At 40.2% G+C, this 15,553-nt stretch overlaps 2 long non-coding RNA genes across 3 annotated transcripts in view; both read right to left on the reverse strand.

Annotated features, from left to right (window-relative positions):
• Positions 1 to 3,015: 3,015 nt before the first annotated feature.
• On the reverse strand, positions 3,016 to 7,429 carry LOC148650358 (uncharacterized). The gene is made up of 2 exons (XR_015926095.1): positions 3,480 to 7,429; positions 3,016 to 3,390 (listed from the first exon to the last, which is right to left on the reverse strand). It is a non-coding gene; the product is annotated as an uncharacterized LOC148650358 (long non-coding RNA).
• A 2,744-nt stretch (positions 7,430 to 10,173) lies between these two features.
• Positions 10,174 to 15,553, reverse strand: part of LOC148650359 (uncharacterized) — a 74,479-nt gene continuing 69,099 nt past the window's right edge. For both annotated transcript variants that reach the window (XR_015926092.1, XR_015926093.1), the window contains exons 3-5: positions 13,837 to 13,896; positions 10,644 to 10,784; positions 10,174 to 10,507 (exon numbers count right to left, since the gene is read on the reverse strand). This is a non-coding gene — a long non-coding RNA (uncharacterized LOC148650359). The remainder of the gene's footprint in view (positions 10,508 to 10,643; positions 10,785 to 13,836; positions 13,897 to 15,553) is intronic.

The following is a 15,553-nucleotide window of genomic DNA, read 5'->3' on the forward strand; positions in this document are numbered from 1 at the left end:
AGCATTTGTAAGTATTACTTAGTTAACAGTTCAAACTCTATTGAATAGTCGTATTTCCATTTTAGTTTAGTGGTTGACTGTTGACAATCTGCTGACTTTTACAGAAATTTAAGCAAATTAGTCATTAGAAATGAGAACGTGGGGTTCAGCTGCATATAAGATGTTGTTGGCATAGAAGTGTATGAGAATTTCTCATTGCTTGAGGAGTAGTTATATAGACAGGAGAAAAGAATTAGAGCTCAGGACAGACCTTTGTGGAATACCCTTAGTATGAAACAAATGTCTAGTTTTATACTGCATACAGTTTTGTAATAAATACTGAAGCCAATTGATATCTAGAAGAATTATAGATTATTGATCCTGAATACCAAAAGCCTTAAAACTCTCAGCTATGCAGGTGACATCTTTGTCAAAATCCATTATAATATCACTGCAATGTTTTTAGGCTACTGTAACACTCTGATGCCCATAACAAAAAACAGGACACATCAGAAGAACACAATTACTTTCCAGAAAGAGCTTCACTATTTGCTAACAGCAGTTAAGGTAGACTTACTGCTTTTTTAAAGGAGAGGTTAAATAAGTGTAGCAAATATCAAGCAGTATGATTTATTACAGAATGGCTCAATACAATTACAATGAGTGGACATACTGTACCACTGTTTTATCAAGCTAAATACTTTTAATTCAGTGACTAAGCATACTGGAAAACTGAAATGACTCCTGAGCTTTATCAGACTCAACTCAACTTCATTGCATCATTGTTAAGGATGGGACTATCAAATGCAAAGCTAAAAGTAATGAGATGTATGTTGATCAAATTAGATTTCTATGTGTCACAAAGATATAAATGATTGAAACTGGTAAATAATTGGGTAGTGACCTGCTCTCCATGAATCTAACTTTCTTACAAAATTTCTTAGGATTGTTTAAGAGGTTAGAGAATTGGTGGCTGTAATAGCTCGTTTTAGACCGTCTAATGGCTTGTGTGCGTTTATTTTTAGTCTGAAGGAAAGCCAACCAGTGAGATTCTTACAAGCTTTTACTGTTGGCCAAGATAGATTCTTTTGCTTAATTAAAGTTGACAGCTCAGGGCTAAACCACTGGCTGTTGCGATTTTTAACTCTGAACCTCATAATTGGTGCATGCTTGTTGACAATATTACTAAAACAATCTTTTAAAAAGATCCAAGCGTCTGATGGGATGAGAGAAATTCTGCCTTGGTTTATTTAAAGACAGATCGTGTAGAAATGCTAGTTCATTAAAATTCTTAAAACTTCTTTTAGATCAAATCAGAGGTGTGTTTAAAACCACATGCTAGGAAACAATGATTACGAAAATCCTTATGGTGGTCAAATGGTTCTTGGCAGGGGTTTTTGTGATTATGAAGTCATATACACGTCATGTCATGTTGACTTATTCGGTGCAGTGGAGTCAATTCTTATAAGTTTGGTTATAATTGGCTACAGGTTTAAGGAATCAAATCGTCTTTTAAAAATCTGGAATGAATTTTAACAAAATCTATTTAAAATCTCTAAATTTTAAAAATAACAAACAGATCTTTTTAATCACATCTCCAAAATAACTAGCACATCTGGAGAAGGGCATCAAGTCCATGACTCAAGTTGGTTGCATTTAGGAAGGAGATTGCTTATGTCTTCAATGAAGAAAACCTAGGCTTTTACAATTATGGAAAGCATTATAAGACAGTGATGTTCCAGCTGTAACCTTTAGTACTCAGAGGACATGGGTGAGGATAAATATCATCAGAATAACAAAAATAACCAAACATCAGGTGAGGGTCATGGTGACAGAGCTAGTACGTTTTCCAGCATTACAAACAGGTTTGTCATCTGAAGGCTACTGAATAATGATTTGGAACAGTTTTGCAGCAGACATGAACTGAAATTATTCCTTCTGAGCAGTAGGTTGCTTAAATGCCTAAAAATAAAGTTAGAGTCAGCGTCACTTGAAATTTGAGATGTCTCGGCAGTTATTCCGTAAGAAATGATAGAGAGGGTACAGTGCTATGAGGCTATGAGATACAGTCCCTGGAAAATGATTGGAAAAATAGAAATAGAAAACAGAAGTAAAAGTAACATCCCAACGAAAGGGTTATCTAATAAGAAAGGAGAAAATGGATATTCTTCTCACTCTTATGCACTCAGTGTTGTTCACTGTGTTACATTGTTTTTAACTGTGTGAAGTTCTTACTTAGTTTCTTGAGAATTACATTGTTATAGGTGTAGATGGAGATGGACACTTTGACTATTAATGCAGCACAGGGCATGTCTTAAGCATGTAGGTCCCTGTCTGCCACTCTGCCCCTGAACAATTCCAAAGCTTTGCACAAAACCTAAAGGTAAATGATGCTTGGTAATTGACAAAAATATAGGGTGAAAGTTGTTTCGTCTTCGTCTAGACACAAAATAGACTCTTACATCAACTATACATTAATTTCTGCCTTGTTGCTGAAATATTTGACCTCTATTAATATATCCCCAATCCTCCCGTCTGATCCTGGATGATATCTGTACTCATCTGATTTGGTTGCAGAGTTCACTGCTGTTAAAATGCTCACATATTCACTCATTTTATTCACAATGAGGCCTTCTTAAAGCATCTCTGAGGGTTTAGAAGATTATAAAAGAGACTCAACAATAGTTTGGAAATCAGGCAGTGGTGGAAGAGGTGGGAAATCATAGTATTAGTATATTGTTAAGAACTATGAGCACAAGCACTGATTATAATTCTGATTAATTAGATTTATTATATTTCTACATTGCAATTCTCCACGGTCCTTTTCAGCAATCAAGTATTTAGCATATCTATATACAATACAGCACAACTTAAAACCTTGTATTGCTTCTTTTCCTTTTTATCAGACTTTTTATCAGAATTTGTTTGAAATTCTCCAGTTATGAAATCTCTCTGCTTTTGTTTTGGTTTTGTTTTTCTCTAAGTATCTCTAAAGCATGCATATAAGAAGTTATAGAACCACAAGAAAGAGCTATATTTCAATTTTCTAAGAGAATGAAACACTTTATTTCTGATTTTTTATTGTAATTTATTGCTGCTAGTTACATCATAATAATGGAGTCAGGAATGCTGCCAGACCTCAGTGTAAACCATTTGTGCGTCACCAGTTAATTACTAAACACAGGGCCACCTGGTTAAAGAGTGTAATTCAGTCAACAACAAAGTCAGGCCTCTGGGGCAGCCAGGAGAGAGTCTGACTTCAGGATGTCCTATATGAAGAGGGATTGCCTAAAGTACAGCCTTCCCTGTACCTAGTAAACTGTACCACTGACATTGCAACAGATTATACAGACTTGTTCCATCTTGTATCTTCCCAAAGCAACCAGCATGACTCACTTCACATCCTGGATCCTGAGTGTAAAGTGCATTGGTTAAGATGTAAGTTTAAAAGGATTTCACAAGAAATAACAACACCCAGAAATTAAGTGTCTATGTCCTACCCGTGTTTGCAGAGGTTTCCTCCGAGTGCTTCAGTTTCCTCCCACATTTGAAAGACTTACTGGTAACTTAACTGTTATAAGGGAAGATCAGCTCTTATGTGTTTGTCTGTGTCTCCCCTGCAATGGACTTGCGTCCCATCCGGGGTATAGCCTGCGTTGAGCCCATTGCGTGCCGGAGTAGGATCCGGCTCCTTTGGTGATCCTGAATTGGCTAAAGTAGTTAGAAAATGGATGGAAAATTACATTAAGAATGATTATGATCTAGGGTAGTAGAGGTTGATTGTGATTGAACTAGGCTGTTGTCATCCCTCCCAAATGTTCTTCGTAAACTGCATTTATTTTATTAATTACTGACATAGATACGTAAGTGGGTCTGCCATTCAATAGTTTGTGTTATCATGAAGTGCTTCAAGAGGCTGATCATGGGGCACATTAAGGACACCATTCCAGACACACTGGACCGTACCAATTCGCTTACTGGCCCAACAATCCACAGATGACGCAATCTCCATTGCCATGCACACTGCCCTATCCCGTCTGGATAAAAAGAACACATACACAAGACTACTATTCATTGACCAGCTCAGCTTTTAACACTATCATTCCAGAGAAACTAGTCAAGAAACTCAGTGTACTGGGTCTTGACACCACCCTCTACAAATGGACTCTGGACTTCCTGACAGGCAGACCTCAGACTGTCAAGCTTTGTAAACCACACCTCTGGCACACTAACTCTGAACACTGGGGTCCCCCATGGTTGTGTGCTTAGTCCAATGCTCTACTCCCTCTATACCCACGACTGTAAGGCCAAACACAACACCAACTCCATCATCAAGTTTGCCGATGACACCACAATATGTCTGATCACAGACAATGATGAGAGGGCGTACAGGGAGGAGGTCAATCTCCTTACAACATGGTGGGAGGACAACAACCTCACCCTCAATGTCAGTAAAACCAAGGAGCTGATCGTTGATTTCAGAAAACTGCAAAACGGTCATGCCCTTATCCACATCAACGGGACTGAAGTAGAAAGGGTCAGTAACTTCAAATTTATGGTCCATATCACCAAGGACTCACAAGGTCTCTCAACGCCACTTGTCTGATCAAGAAAGCACAACAGCGCCTGTACTTCCTAAGATGGTTGAAGAAGGCTAAGATATCTTCTCAGATCCTCACTAACTTATACAGATGCACTACAGAAACCATACTGACAGGTTGCATCATGTATGGCAACTGCAGTATTACTGACTGCAAAGCCCTACAGCAGGTGCTGAAAACAGCCCAGTCCATCACTGGGGTTGCTCTCCCATCCAGCCAGGACATATATGACAAAGCTCTAAGCATCATTAAAGACCCCATACCCCAGCTACAGACTGTTTGACCCTCTACCATCTGGAAAACAGTATCAGATCATTTGGGCCTGGAGTACCAGACTCAGAGACCGTTTTTACCCCCGCACTATCAGACTATTAAACCCCTAGCCTCTCTCACCTATGATCTGAACCCTAATGGTGCCTTCTCTCTTTATCAAAACTCAAACACACATTGAAATCTACCTCTACCTCACATGTCAAGACATTCACTCCCTATAAGTTTGAATCCTTTATTTCATTCTATTGACGTTTGATTTTGCACAACTGTTGTTGTTTTGCACATTATCTGTTGTTGTTTTGCACATTGCCTGTTGTCTCTGTCTTTCTTTTCTTACACAATTGTAATGTTGTTTTTTGCCATACTTACCGTCTGAGAGCTAGCTAAATAGCATTTCGTTATAGTGTATACCTGTGTATGAGTATAATGACAATAAACTTGAAATTGAACATATACAAATAGTTCCCCTTTAAATATCAGGAGAAATAGAAAAAGGAAAAAGATGTTGGACTTAGAATCACCAATATGAGCTACTAATTATGTTATTATGTTATTATAGGAGTTGGTGAAACTTGGCCTACAGACAGTGACGGATTAATCAAATTAATTAAGAATCTGTTCAACAATTAGTTGGTATTAAAACCTGATAATTGGTTCAGCATATCTCATATGTATGCAGACTCAATTCCTCTGACATGTATTATAGTTACAGAGTTATAGTACAACTTAAAACCATTGTTTTTTAATTGAATTCCATTGTCTTTTGCAAAAAAATCTGTGTATGTCAACCCCCCCCCCCCGTTTCTTGAACACATCTATATTTGAACTGTATTGAAATTGCAATTATTATTTGTTCTAATTTTCTATCATCATTTTATTCGTACTAGATTCAGAGTAATACCAATCTGTGTTGCTAGAATAATACATAACAATCTCAAGAACACTTTTTAAAAATGTGTATTTTTCCTTTTTTTTTAATGGTATTTTTGGTCCTGAGAAGGGTCAGTAAATGTCTGAAAACTATTTTTTCATTATTTTCTGAGCCCTTGCTGGCAGAGCTATAAGGCTGAGTTTATGCCAAGATGGTTATGACTTCTGGAATGAAAACGACGTTATAAAATCAATTTTTAGCTGCCAGCTTGTAAACTGCAACTCTGACAGACAGCCTGTTCATTTCTGTCGGCCTAGTGCATCAATTACGTTTTTGGAAACGTGGAATAATATTTTGTTTTTCCACAAGCGTGTTGTATTTCTTCTCTAGCTGCTGGACACAACACGTACGTGAGGTTAACTTCATTTACCCAAAAACACCACAGCTAGATCCTTGATATTTACGTAAAAATTTCCCGGAAGGCACCAGGATATATGAACCTTTAATTCTGCCCCTCCCCACTCCGAAATGTGTGAATACTTTTTTGGCTGTGTGAAAAATGTGGAAAGGCCGGTTTTATGATTATTATGGCCTGCTGTAAACTGCTGTGTTGTTTCTAGCTGTTTCAGGAGGTGTAAGTTTGATTTTCATATCTGACTTTCTGACAGCTGAGTATCTCTGGGATAAAGTGAATTGCTGCTGATGAGCATCTGCAAATTAATATTATGGGTATAATTTTGGAAGTCTTATTTTGTCTTATATAACTCCATAGTACAGTGCTGGAAAGCCAGTATCATGCTGAAAACATGTGTTAACTTTCACTTTAACATGTTATTGGAGACAATAGTTAGAAAACAACAGAACACAAGCAGATGCAACAAGCATTTTAAAATAACATTGTCCACTTGAAGCTGCAACCTATGCTGTACTAATGAACTACATTTAGGGCAAAGTCTATCTATCCATCCCTTTGTTTAATACTTTATCCAATTCAGGATCACAGGGGAGCCAGCAAGTAACAGCTGGTAACAGACACAAGGCAGGACACACCATGGATGGGATACCAGTCCATCAAAGCGCACATGCACACGCACAGTCACACAAGGGCCAGTTTTCCCAGAAGCCAATTAACCTTCCTGTATGTCTTTGGCCTGTGGGAGGAAAACAATGTGAACACGGAAAGAACATACAATCTCCACGCAGGTAGCACCCTTGGTAGCAGGAATTGAACACCAGGCCCCATTATTGCAAGGCAACCACGGTACCACTGCGCCATCTATGGAAAAATAATTTTACTAAATGGCTTGGTTGCTTTTTCCTCTATGAAGCAACTAGAAAAAACATTTGAATGCATTTTATGGACAAGTTCTAAGAATTCAAGCAGAGTTATTGTCCTAGTGTTATTAACGGGTTAGACCTAAGCATTTTAGCTTTGTCATAACCAATTTCACAGCTCTGTAAGATAATTGTTTCCATTTTATTTAATCAAAGCACTCTGGCTTTTTCTGCAAACCTGCAGAGGTATTGCATTGCATGGATGTTATTGATTTCAAGGCTCTAACATGCCTCATGCTGTTCATCCCAAAGCTCCGACACAGAAAGCTGCAAAACATCTCTTTTTGTTCAGCGAGCATCCCGCTGCTTGTTGAATGACACTTGTCACAGCAGGACAACCGAGGAGGCCGTGGGATCTTGTATCATCTGCCACTCGTCTGCTCCTCGATCGTGTCAAGAAAGGAAGAAAGTCGAGGGAATTAATCCCATCTGTAGCCTGCAGGGCATGTCTGGCTAAGGTACTCTCTTCATGATGAATAGAAACGCGTGTGTCTGCTCAGAAATGGAAAGTGCCAAATGCAGTCTAAATCCAATAGAGAAAAGAATGCATACTTAATATGTATATATTATTTTTAAAAAATTGCCCTTCACACAGTCTGCCTGGATAATGGGGATTTAACATCACTTTATTAACCCTTTACAATTTCTTGCATTAGGAATTGTCTTTTTGCATACCCCAGCTTGCTCTCCATGAGACACACAGACAGGGAGAGAGCCTGGGGTCAGAGCGCAGGGTCTGCCATTGTACGGCACTCTGGAGCAGTTGGGGTTATGGGCCTTGCTCAGGAGCCCAACAGAGTAGGATTCCTCCGCCAGCTGCGTGATTTGAACCAGCAACCTTCCAGCCACAGGTGCAGATCCTTAGCCACCACTAGGATGCCAATATCGGTATGTGGGCTGAGAGCAGGAGCACCCTAAAATGGAGACATTTCTTTCACTTGATTTCTTTACCTGTGCCCTCACCCTTTTGTTAGTTTTGAGCTACAGTGTAGGTAGATCTGCTTTGGACTCGTGCAGGATTCTGTGCCTTGGAGGACGACTCAGCTCAACCTTGCAAGCAAAACTACTTCCAGCTTCAAGTAGGGAGCTGCGTCAGCAATGCGTAGGCTGCAAAGGAACAGGTAAAGGTTTATTCCATGCTGAAAGGAAAAGTAGAGAGACGCAACATTTCAGCTGTGCAGCCTTCAGACAATTTTCAAGTGATCTGCCACTTAACATCCTTAAAACAGGAATCTGGTCACAAAGCTAACAGTTATAACCGTTGTACAGTAATTGCAGGCTTCAAATCATGTCACAGGTCAGTCTTCACGGTGCAGCCTCCTTTGTCACTGAACATGCTATGTACAGCAGTGTCACACACAGTTCCTGTAGGGCTTTCTGGTGTTTGGCCGGACTTAAGTTGACAATTAGCCTAATTATTTTCAGATTTAAACTAAATAAAGGGTTTTTCTTCATATCTTTCACAGTTGATTCCTGAAAAAAAAACAGTAACCTGTAATATCTGTTCAGGTCTGGCTAGAAATATGAACCATTATGCTGTTAATTAAATAACTTGACCAGATCTGCAACTGACACCCCTGTGTAAGTACAAGAAGAGAACTTTAGTAAAAGAAGTGATATTTGTACTGACATATTCTGATATAACTTGCCCATTACAGCAACATGGACATCTAAAATGCCAATGGAGAAACAGCATGGGTTTTGGGCTGGAAACTACATACAATGCATACACTCCAATAAATCAACAGGTGGCGGTATTTTACATTCTATAATTTAATCTCAAGTCCTCTGTCAAGATTGTGCACCAAAGTCTCCTCTTCTTAACATGATTATCAGCAATTTTATAAGAAAGTATGCTGTGATTTGGTTATTTAAAAAAAGTATGCACCTTGTATGGTTTAAGTGAAATAGTCTTATGTTATCACGTTCTGCTCTTTTCTGAGCTGCTCTCTGCCTCCTCCCTTCCCCAATCCTTTTCGGTCCATCTGAGAACTTTCCATGTGCGGTTCTGAGTTTGCAGCCGCTAGAACTGGTTCTCGTGTTTCCCCACCTAGCCACAGCTACGTGACTCTAGTGCTCACAGCAATTGAGTGCAGCAATTAAAACGTTTTGCTGATGTTCTCCCGTCTGTGGAACATGATCCCGCAATATTAAAGTGTGAGAATTTTCAGCTGTCCGGTGTGAAATCTGGGGAGAATAAACTAGCTGCCTCAGTGTGCCAGCACTGACCTTCCCTCTCTCTTACTCTTCTATTACCCTCTGCCCCCTTCCCCAAACTTCACCTAATGGTGTTCCCCCTGCTTCTCATGTGCCTAGGGCTCTTTGAAATTCCTTTCACCCGCATGAAAGCTGCCTGAAGACCAGTAGGCCAAAAGGAAAGGCAAGCTGATTTTTTTACTGTATGGTTGCTTGACCAAAATCTTGGTGGATGCTGGGAACTTTAATGGAGATTTTGTTTGTAGCATAATTAACAATTCTCTTATGGCATTCCTTAATGCCCTTGAATGTGAGAGGAGAACAGGTGAAAGCAGGGGAGGTTTTATTTTCCCTCTGTATGCTTCTGTTTGAAGCAAACAGTCACAGGAAAAAGACTTTAGGCTTTTAGTGCCAGTCACAGTTTGATAAAATATTTACCAGTGAAAGCCCGGGTCATAACCATGAAAGGGAAGCTGTGGCTACAATTGTTAAGTTTAGAAATATTTAAAATTGTTTCAAAGCCTAACCCCTTGTCTTTTAAAAGCAGTAATGTAACACCAAGTGTTGGTTGGGAGTGAAGGGGGGGGGGGTGCAGATTTTTCCTGAATGCAAAGAGCAATTGACTGCCTTAATCTTTCAGTGCCGCCCCAGACGCTCTCCCTGGCTCGTTTTATTTTACATTTCTCGAGCTCCTTCCGCTTAGAAACAGCTGCGCCTCTCAGAGGTACAGTGTGAGAGATTACTGTGCCTCACAGCTGGCTCTCCAGGGGACACGTCACAGGCTGTATCCTTCAAACCGCTGCTCCTTCATCGCCTGTCTGTCCCTCGGCAACTCTTGGTTTAGGGTTTAGGAAGGTCACAGAAAAGTGAAGGACAGCCCAGCCTCAGCTGCTACACCATGCAAGTTGGCAGCCTTGATTTGACTTTTTACAACATTTTATGATTGGCTTCCAATTACAGTTACTCAAAGTATAGCAAACAAAGAGATACAAACTGTCTTCACACTGCATAAACTGCTGAATAAAATTTGACTACATACACCTTCAATTCATATTAAACTGAGAGCCCTGGACACAAGAGCACATGTAAAAATCCAGACTGGAGCAGTTGTGTACGCATCACTGGCCTCATGTATCCTGTAGGAGCTAAACCAGACTCTCTCACAGATGGCCAATATATTTTTTTTTTTATCAGGCAGGGAGAGGCTGGCGCTGTTCTGTGTCTCCAAGTGGCAATTTTATGCTGACGGGTTCTGTAACAACAAATTATGGAAGTTCAGGGCTCACACCTCACTTCTTAGTAGGGAAAAAAAGAATTAATACATGGACTCTGAGGTCCATCTAATACTGTAGTGTCTGAAGTTACAGTAGTTCATTTAATAGTTTTACCTGTATAAATCAGAAAAGTGGGATTACAGCAGTCCTCCGAATTCTCCACAAATTCAGTTTTTGACTTTCCATCTGTCCACTCCCGGGAGCAGGAATGAAAAAAGATTCCGCAGTGCGACTTTTTCATGAAGAAGTCACCGGCTGTAAACGTGACAAAGAACAGAAACTCTTGTGAAGCGAAAGCAGAAATTGTCTGTGGCAACGCAGCCTGGCCATTCAGCCTGAGCATGAGAACTGCGTGGGACAGGTCGTCACGGCGGATGGCGCTGGGTTGTCATTTCAGTTGAATTCCAGATCTGATTTGTGACTGCCCACCCAATTTGTCTGTGTCTGCAGTTCTGAACCGCTCTTGGGTCAGTCACTTCAGTTGTCCTTCGACAGAGAGCAGGATTATCAGGCTCTGTCACAGCTTTAGCAGGAAAGAAAGATGTGGACCCAAATAACAAAAGCCCTTTTTGATTGTCAGGACATGCTCCTTTCATAAGCACTTTCAACTTCAAAAATGTTTTTTCTAGGAAAAATGGAAGGAACTCCCTATCTATGCAAATCCCACATATTTTAATGCCTCAAGAAATACCCTTATGCAAATATGTACAAGATCTTTGACAACACTAACAAGAGAAGTTTATCATCTCCCCTTGGCTATCTATAAAACCTGTTCTCAAGGATTTGTTATTGCATAATTTCGGATCGTGTCTGCCCTTAACTGGAGATTAATAGTTATGCAGTGCACTCTGAAACTACCAGTCCCTTTTTCAAAGAATTGGAAGTAACATGTTGAGGCACAGGGGGGACGTGCACATACTGTAGCTTGGTTTCAGTAGCTCATTTTTCTCCAAAGTTCTTGTGTAATGAAAACCACCACTATAGAATTAAAGATGTCAAAAAAACCTTCCGATTTATTTGCCCTACATCCTGTTAATATACATGCTCTGCCAACACATTGTCAAAAATTCCACTTCCTTATCCTTTTAAACATGCTACAAGACACATGCTCTTTTTAGCCTGGCCATAATATCTCCCCGATCACCAATAAGAACACTGAAACATGAGAAGAAGTCATTCTAGCCCATTGTGTAGTTAGAAGGCAATTGATTCAAGGATCACATTCAGACAGTTCTCAAATTATATTTGGTTCAACAAAATAACTCTGTACCCTGTTCCAGACTCCCACAACTCTTTGCATAAAGCCGTGTCTCCTGTTGTTGGTTTTAAATGTACTTTAACATAGATTGGACTTATGACCTCTGGTTTGCTTTTCATTGTTGATTTTGAAGAAGTCTATGCCTTTTGTCAGTGCCTTTGCAGAATTTGTTATCTCGAATCAGGTCCCCTCTTAATCGTTCCTGTTCAAGATTAAAAAGTTTCTGTTCTATTAACCTGTCAGTAATGGAAATCCCTTTAAACCTGGAAAGGTGTCTGGTTGCTCTTCTCTAGACTGACTGATGCAAGAAATATATTTTGCATGTGGTACAACAGTCTTCTATCCTGGGTCACAAGGATTCATTACAGACTCTTCCAAATGCTAATTCCTTTAATCACAAATTGATTTCTTTAATACTTCTAAATGGTTTAATTACAAGGCTGTAAAGGTGACAACCACAGTCCTACAATTTTGGTTCACTTCATTCATTCAAGGATCTACTCTCGTTGATACCCAGGCAGAACTAACTTCACCAACATGACTGATAATTTACTCTCATAAATTTCTCTTCACAATTTTATTAAGACAGCTGCCCTTCAGCTTTGCATACATTCATCTCTCCTACAGCAGGTCAGTTACTTGTCTCTGGATTTCATCTGTCCAGCTTGATTTGACCTGAACTGAACTGAATACAATACTCCAGATTCCAACAACAGTAACAATCACATTATGTGATACCTTTGTTCGATAAAAGCCACATTCAGTTTTAAAACACCCTATCCACAGTTGTTGCATACCTGAAATCTAGTGTATAACATCATTGTAAAATTTAGAACAGACAATGGATGTTTGTCTTTTTTATTCTTACAGTACATGCAATGTGCACATACAAAAAATATCCAACAACTGCGAACTGAATGAAACCACCAGGGGGCGTTATAATTCTAATAAATACCCACCGTTTTCCTTACAGACCAGCAGTGTCCAGATAAAAATATTTGTTTATCTTTATAAGATTCAACATTCTTTCCTTAAAGTATCATTTTTTTAATAAAAGAATGCTTAGGAAGCATGAATCCAATAGAAAAGGAAACTCACTGCAATAAACAACAAGATAAGACAAAGAAAAAAATGTCTCCACCCACTTTTAATTATGCTGGAGACGAGTCACTCAGCCTCAAAAGACCTAAGCAGATGAGGTTCTAGGTTCCAGCCTCTATTGTACCTCCTGTCTTTATTTTCAGCACAGTTCACCTTACAGTCTGTTTGTATACATCCATTCATTGTCTTACTCCTTTATCCAGTACAGGGTAGCAGTGGTTAGCATTGCTGCCTCACAGAGCTGGGGTCCTAGGGTTAATTCCTGGGGTGCTATCTACATGGAGTTTGTATGTTCTCCCTGTGTTTGAGTGGGTTTCCTCAAGATGCTCCGGTTTCCTCTCACAGTCCAAAGACATGCTGCTAGGTTAATTGGCTTCTGGGAAATTTGGCCCTGGTGTGAGTGTGTGCATGTTTGTGCCTAGGTGTGTCCTGCGATGGACTGGCATCCCATCCAGGGTATAACTTGCCTTGCACCCACTGTTTGATGGGATTGGCTCTGGCTCCCCTGAGGCCCTGTATTGCATGAAACAGTTAGAAAGTAGATGGGTGGATGAACCTGTGTTAGCACGCTTCCCAAATACGAGGATAAAACAACGAAAGACTATTCCTTTACAAAGTCTCAATGTCAAGTATCTGTTTAATTGCGCCAAGTATTTTTTTTCCCTGCTTTAGTTGTGGATTCATTACACACAGCAGTGTGTCTTGTGGGCTGCGATGCTTGAGCGTCTGTATTTTGAGCTGGAGAGCTCAAAAACACTTGCCACCACAATCTGTTTATTTTACTGATTTCAAGGGCGAGTTTCGGCCTAAGAAGCATTACATACTGTTCATTTTGTACAAAATGAGTCAGAGCCCGTTTGAGGAAAATGCTTCTGAGAAGGTTTAACTTCGGAATGAAATAAGCCATATGGTTCTCTGTGAGACATTATGTCAGAACCGGTTACTTACCTCTCTTTCAGCTGCAACCCGACCAGTATCAGGCAGGTGTTAGGTCAGTGATTCCAGGAGCTGAAAAAATGGAAATTGATCTACTGTGGAAGGAGTCGCCTCAATCAGGTATGTGGCACTTACTCGTGCTTGTCACCCCATAGAGACTAAGCCAAGAGTAGTTCCACATTGTTAAGCAATGCAGGACTACAGATATGTTGAGGAACTACATAGGAACAGTATGTCATAACTTTTCCTGTGTTCTTGTTCCAAATTCCTAAGAAAGCTCAGGATTAGAAGAATTGACCTTGGCTGTGAGTTTTTTCTTGGAGAAAGGACCAGGCTGTGTTCGGTCCAACTGATCGTGGAGATCTTCATCGTTTTAGTAGCTGCGTGTACAATGGAAAGGCCCTAAACTGGTTGAGGCCTGAGCAGTGGACCCCCTTGACTGGAGTATCTACTGGTAGATGTCACATTTGCCACGCTGAAATAAACATCTCAGCTCCTGTCCGAAGTGCCGTGCAAAGTCAGAAGTACTGTACTATATATGAAACCGCGATCTTGTCCAAGCAAAGGGAGCAAAACCGCAGTTCCTCCAATGACTAGGATCGCAGTATCCCAGGAAAACCATACACTGCCACTGCAACATCAATAAAGACAACAGGGAAGTCAAACCAGCAATCAATACAGAAATGACACAGTTCACATAAATGGAGTTTTGATTAATTACGTGCAAGGCAGCTCCAGTTGATTTCTAAGCTGAGGGTGTGTTAGCTTGTAGCACTCTCTTTATGTATGAGCTGTTCTAGTTAGCATTCTAACTCTGAAGATCAGGTAACTCTGAGCTAGCTCACAGTCACCACTGGAGGTGACCACTATTAAGATGCCTAATAGTTTTCTGCTTGTATTTAATCTGCCCTAAACCGGTGCAGAGCTATCCTATAAATGTTCAGTGTAAACTGGTTTTGGCCTGCAGTCCCAACTGGGACTGAAGAGTAAGTGAAAACATGGATAATGTCTTCAATCTGTGGTTGTTTCAGGGCTTTAAGGTAAGGTACTGTGGATTAACTCTGTTGAGATGATGGATGTTTCCCCAGTTGCAAAATGTTAGTCGTTCATTCATTCCTCATCTCCCTATCCCTTGGCCCCACGAGCACTGAGTGACATGGCCGATGGATTTAGGAATTCCCGGTGAGTGAGATGCAAAGTGGAGAATGACAATTACCTGTTGTGCCCCCTCCAGCAGTCATCACTCACCCTGCTAAGCATTTAAAATGCAGGAACATGCAGAGACAGGTATTCAGGAAAACTGGCAAGGGCTCAGAGGAACACAGGTGTTAAAAGAAAGTAGAAGGATTGGGCAACAAGAGGCTCAAAGTGTTGGATTACAGTTAAAAAAAAACTACATTCCCTCAGGTGCTCGGAGGCACGAGACTCAAGTGTCTTTATCCGTGATCAATCTCGCACACTAACACACTCGCACACGTGCACACACCCCCATATGTGCAGGCCAACATGTGTTTGAACGCATGTCACTAATAACCCTGAAAAGAAAAAACTGTTTACCAGACTTTTATGTTGAATAACTTGAGATATTACAAATAAGTGCGAGATTTCAGAAATATTTGTGTAGAAAAAGCGAGACCACTGAGGACCACATACAGTTGGCATGAACATCCTTAAACAAACATGTTACCAGCCATAATAAACAGCATATTGCCCTTTGACTCTAAGAAAG

This window comes from Lepisosteus platostomus, chromosome 13 (genome assembly GCF_059453375.1).
Source record: "Lepisosteus platostomus isolate fLepPlt1 chromosome 13, fLepPlt1.hap1, whole genome shotgun sequence".
NCBI classification, from domain to species: domain Eukaryota; kingdom Metazoa; phylum Chordata; class Actinopteri; order Semionotiformes; family Lepisosteidae; genus Lepisosteus; species Lepisosteus platostomus.